Source organism: Mustela lutreola, chromosome X (assembly GCF_030435805.1).
Source record: "Mustela lutreola isolate mMusLut2 chromosome X, mMusLut2.pri, whole genome shotgun sequence".
NCBI lineage: Eukaryota > Metazoa > Chordata > Mammalia > Carnivora > Mustelidae > Mustela > Mustela lutreola.
In genome coordinates, this window is record NC_081308.1 from 20,366,501 (window position 1) to 20,372,500 (window position 6,000).

Below are 6,000 nucleotides of genomic sequence, written 5' to 3' on the forward strand. Positions count from 1 at the left end.
TTAAACAAGCTTATTGCAGATTGTCTGAGAGCCTGTAAAATGATAATATGCAATCAACCTCTCCAGTACAGGACTGTAATGTGCCTTGCTTTACAAATGTGTCCGGCCCGAGGATTTATAAGGATTTTGGTGAGAAGAAAGTAGGAATAAGGAAACTGTTATTTACTTTTTTTTTTTTAAATGCTAAGGCAGTGTTGATTATCAAGTCTTGACTTCAGGTCTTTTCACTGAAAAGGGTTGGTATACAGGCTAGTTTTAGGAAAATATTTTAAAGTTCTAATGGCTCCTTATTTGAAGATAACTGGTCATTTTACAAAATTTAATGAGGAGTCTTAAACTACAAATGGCTACTACCATTGTGTATTCTCTTGTTGTTTTGCATAACCATATGTATTTTTTAAAAGATTTTATGTATTTATTTGAGAGAGAAAGAGCACACCAGCAGAGGGGAGAGGCAGAGGGAGAGGGAGAAGCCGACTTCCTGCTGAGCAGGGAGCCATATGTGGGACTTGATCCCAGGAGCCCCAGATCACTACCTGAGCCAGAGGCGAAACTTAACCGACTGAGGCACCCAGGTGCCCTGCCATATGTATTTTTTCAGTCATGATGAAAGTATGCTTCTGTATCATGTTTATCTTTTGTTAAGTGTCTGTCTGTGTTGCTACATCATTTTCAGTACCAAAACCAATTTAATATTTTCTCTTGTTGGACATTTTAGGCTACTTTTACTGTCTCTTTATTAGAAAATTATAATGACTGTTCTCCTGCTTATATTATTTTTTATTGTTATTTGAAATATTTCTTGATAAATTCTTCTTGACAATGCATATCAAAATTCCTAAATACAATATGGTCATGAATCATATTGCTACATTGCTTTCTTAATGGGTTTTCCCAACTTAAACGGTAGCCAGTACTTGATGCATGTACCAGTTTTACCACTGTCTTTGCACCATTTGGACATTATCATTGTTTTTAGCTAATTTAGTAAGTATAAAATGGTCCTTGCCTTATTTTGTATATCTTTGATAATTAGTTAAGTAGCATATAGTTTTTTAAAAGATTTTATTTATTTATTTGACAAAGAAAGATCACAAGTAGGCAGAGAGGAAGACAGAGAGAGCGGGGGGACGCAGGCTCCCCACTGAGCAGAGAACCTGACGTGGGGCTCGATCCCAGGACCCTGAGATCATGACCTGAGCCGAAGGCAGAGGCTTAGCCCACTGAGCCACCCAGGTGGGGTGGCTATGTGTTTTTTAACAAAAATATGGAACACATAGTAAGAATTAGGTATTGTACTAAATTGGTCTCATCCCAACACTCGGATTAGCAAGTATAGGAAGAGAACAAAAGTATATGTATCTAGTGTGACTCATCACTCCACTTGTAGACTCTAGGGGAATCACCTGGCTTCATGAACCGATGCTGCCTTTGAGACTTCTTAAACATCTAGCTCATGAAGTTAAGTTTAGTGAAGTTTGAATTACTTCTTAGAAAGTCAGTGAGTTTTATGATGATTCCACTGTTGGTGAGAGAAAGTAAAAGGAGACTGGATAGCTAATAGATTGGTAGCCCTCCAGTAAATGCTGATGATGATTTCGGTAGTGGTTCAATAAATCAGGTCATCATTTGTCATTTAGTGCCTTTTTTTTTTTTTTTTTAAATGAGTGAGCCACCACAGGCATTTCAAAGTACTTTTCCCCCGTTCATATCCTGGTCCTCAAAATGTAACATTTGAAGCAGACTTTTACCAAGGTTATCAGCCACTCTTGACAGGGAGGAGCTTTCATAGTGCAGGGTCATATTGCTTGGGTTGCACTGCTGCTCTGAACATGACCTTTTGGGGTAACTGGAGGCTCAGAGCATCCTGGCTGGTGATACTGCCTGTATTGTCAAGGGACCTTGACAGTAGGTCTGAACCCACTCTTCTGCAGTCTGTTTGGATGCTAGTGATGAGTTGGGCATTGCTTGATTCTGTGTATGAGGTTCCTGGGCTTTCCTAGTAAGGTGGAAGTGGCACCTGTCCAGAGACCATTCTAGAGAAGCTCCAGAATCAGTGGTAGAATGGACAGGATCATTGTCATTACTATAGGGTTTTCTCAAGTGTCTGTTTTTCATGATCCTTAAGTTATAGGGTGCTGTGCCTCAATCATACATTACTTTCATTTAATAATTGTTTATTGAACACCTACTACATTTTAGGCAGTGTGGGGCTGGTGCAAACCAATGAACAGGACATTTCCTTATTTATAAAGGTAGTTTCACATTACATGAATTATATAAAATTGATATCTGTGGGCCAGAATAGACATTTGCAAATACCTGTTTGGACAGAAGCATCAGACCTTCCCAATGCTTGCCTAGTGGGGGCTTTAGATACATTGTTCAAGTTTAATGGTAAAGCACTTACCTCTTATCATGCCAGTCTCATCCTTACATAATAAATCTCCCCTTATTTAGTCCTTGGTTGCATTTGGCTTGAGTACTTTCCAGGATTAACTTGGGGTATGAAAGTTAGCTCTTCTTCTGACTCCTGTTGCTAGAGTCATTAAAAAGCTGGGACAGTTTTGTTCCCAGGGTTTTAGATGTATCCATCTTCTCGGATACCTTTAGTGGGGAAAAAAACAGTTAAGTTTTTTCATGTTCACAGGAATTTAACAGTATTCAAATTGCTGATTATTTAAAAATACATTCTCTGAGTGTTCTCTGTTACATAGGAAGTGCACATAAATGCAAGAATTCAAGCTTCAATATATACATGCGTTCCTAAATAAGTAGAACCTTTTTTCACACTGGAAGTAGACACAGGACTTTCCCAAGTTAGAAAATAAATATTTTAATATCTCATTATTTCAAGGACCTGGTTTTTACTTCTTACAGTGGCCATAATCTGTCTGGCTGTGAGGTGAACCGATAGGGGATTCTGTGTTCTGTAATTCACCAAAACGAAGGGGTTAGTTTGTTTTGTTTAGTTTGCACTATAGAACTAAGATTTTGAGCTAAATTAAACTTCTGCTCACTAACATCTCTGTTCTTGATACAGAGGTGATAAAGCATCTACATGTGACTCCCTGGGCTAGAGCACTGTGGTGGATGCCTTCATCCTGTGTATTCAGCTAAATTTCTGGAAGGCCACTTATAAAGAAAGCAGTAGAAGGACTCCTAGTTCTACTGTGGGATACTTTTAGTGTTTCTCACATGATCCTCAGTTGTAAAATTGTGAAAATCCTTTATAATGGAATGTGTGTACCATACAGGACTTCTTCAGAGAAGAAGAAGGGGTAATATTGAATTTGTGGTCATCGTATGTTAGTTTCAAAATGGTTGCAGCTGAAGTGTTGATTTGGTAAGTCGATTAGGGACAGTGAGAATATTGCCAGGCTACCTGAGATAAAGTATCTTATTTCTGCATAAGATGAAAGCATGAAAATAATTGTGGTCTCTTAGGTCAGTAATTATGAGTTGTGCAGGCAAAGAACCTTGGAACTGTGATAGAAAGTCTTAAGCATCTGTACCTAGTCACTGGTTACCGTCCAGGAGTTAGTGGATTTTTACCGTGAAGGGTCTTTTGGACTTGTCCATTGTAATTTTGGTGTGCCTGTTTGTTGATGCAGAGTTTGTTAAATTTAAACTCTTAACCATGAAGCAGACGATAGCTTTCTTTTTCAGTCGAGTTTTTCATTTTTATTAAGGTGAAATTCACATAACGAAATCAACAATTTTAAAGTGAATAACGGAGTGGCACTTAGTACATTCACAAATGTTGTAAGACCACTACTTCTATCTGGTTCCAAAACGTTTCATCACCCCAGAGGAAAACCCTGTGCCTTTTAAGCCATTGTATCCCATTCCTCCCCTTCTCCCAGTCCCTGGAACCACTGATCTGCTTTACATCTCTGTGGATTTCCTTATTCTGGATATTTCATATACGTGGAAACATATTATATGTGACCTTTGGTGTCTGGTGTCTTTGACCTTAGCATGTTTCTGAGGTTCATCTGTGTTACAACCTCTGTCAGTATTTCATTCTTTTATAAGACCGAAGTAATAGTCTATTAAATAGCTATACTACTGTCTGCTTGTCCGTTCATCTATCCGTGGACATTTGGGTTGCTTCTTTCAATATACTTTGAATTCTATTAATTTCATTAGCTGGATAGATCTTATATTTGGCTTAAATATGTTACATTTATAATATAATGTTAGTAATACAATATTAATATCTTACATTGGCTCACTTGTTGGCCCTAGTTCAGCTGAATGGTACTACACAAAGCTAGGCTGATCCCTTCCTGTGTTCAGTAAGTACTTGCTCAGCACCAACTCTGCCTGCTCTGAGAACCTTTGAAATACATGAAGGTAGCTATCTTCATGAGCCTTCTCCTCCTTGGCCCAGTTTCCTAGATCTTCAACCATTTCTGTAGTGCTCTGCTTTCAGAATGATCATCCCAGTCTAGAGTTTGTGTCCCAGTAAAGTGAGGAGCCCAAAACAGCATGCAGCCCTTCGCGTACTCTTGCTAGCACTAGTCTGGAGCAGAATAAACCTGTCCTTGCTTACTTTTCTAGGTAGTAAATTTCTATGAAGTCTACTTAGGGATGCATTAACTTTCCTAGCATCCATATTCACAGTGTTGACTCATTTTGAACATCCCATCTACTAAGATGCGTAATGTTTTTGCACTTGCAACTGCTAAGCCATGGCATACCAGATTTCCTGAGATCCATGTGGTTTTTTTAGGTCTCTCTGTAAGGCTCTATTAGTAGTGTGTTAGTTTCCTAAGTCCACTGTAACAACGTACCACAAGCTAGGTGGCCTAAAACAAGAGAAATGTATTGTTTGACCATTCTAAAATCTAAAGAGAATGTGGAAATCCAGGGGACAGCCTGGCTCTTTCTCCTCCTGAAAACACTAGGGAAGAATCATTCTTTGCCTCCTCTAGCTTCTAGTAATCTTTGGCATTCTTTGGCCTATAAATGCATCACTGCAGTCTCTGCTTAATAGCCATGTGGCCATCTTGTCCCTCTGTAGCTCCATCTCTCTTCTTCCTATAACTTCACCAGGCATATTGGATTGGGGCCTATGCTGATCCAGTATGACCTCACCTTCATTTGATTTTTCTCTGCCAAGACCCTATTTCCAAATAGGACTTCAGTATAACTTTTTAGGGACACAGTTCAACTCATAAGATGGGAATTATACTGAGCTTGGGGAAATGGAAACCAAAAGTAACAGTAGCTTAACCAGAACAAACATTTAATTCACTAAGAAACTTAAATTTTTTCTCACACGACAAATCCAGGTGTGGGCTGTCCAAGATTGCAGTGGCGGCTCCCTAGTGTCATCAGGTGCCCAGGGCCCTCTGCCCTTCTGTGTCACCAGGCTTTTACTCTCAAGCTGCACACGTTCCTTCAAGCCATCACGGGCCAAAAGACAGAGAAGAGGTTGAAGGGTCAAAAAGGTGCACCTCCCATCCAAGTCAGTTCTTTGAGTGGCCTTTCCAGAAGTCTCACCCAGTGTTCATGCTTACATTTTGGGAGCCAGAAACTAGTTACATGGAGATAATAGCTTATTTTGTTACCAAAGAAGAGTAGACTGGATATTGGAAGCCAACCAGCAGTCTCTGTGACTGAGACCTTCCAGTGAACCGTGTGAAATGTTGTCTTTCTGAGGCCAGCCCATCACCATCCCATTATGAGTCTTTGGATCCTGATTCTGCTGTGCACCCAGCATTTTGCCTCCTACAGATCTGATGCGGAGATTAGCCTTCCCTCTTTTATCTTCTCCAAAATATTGACTAAAATGTTGTCGTGTGTTTTTGCACATACCAACGGATAGATGCCTTTGTCCAGGTGGACACTGCTCCATTTTAATGCTTTGTGTAGCATTGTTCTACCAGTTGCTAATTATCTTGGCTTTTGACTTAACGTTCTCCACAAGGGATCTCTCCCAAGGAGAAAACCGCAACATCACTGATCAGAAACTAATGGTCTCATGGGTTT

The 6,000-nt window shown here is 39.7% G+C and overlaps 1 protein-coding gene across 2 annotated transcripts in view; it reads left to right on the forward strand.

Moving 5' to 3' along the window:
- Window positions 1–6,000, forward strand: part of POLA1 (DNA polymerase alpha 1, catalytic subunit) — a 305,904-nt gene that overhangs the window by 201,012 nt on the left and 98,892 nt on the right. The window lies entirely within an intron of this gene.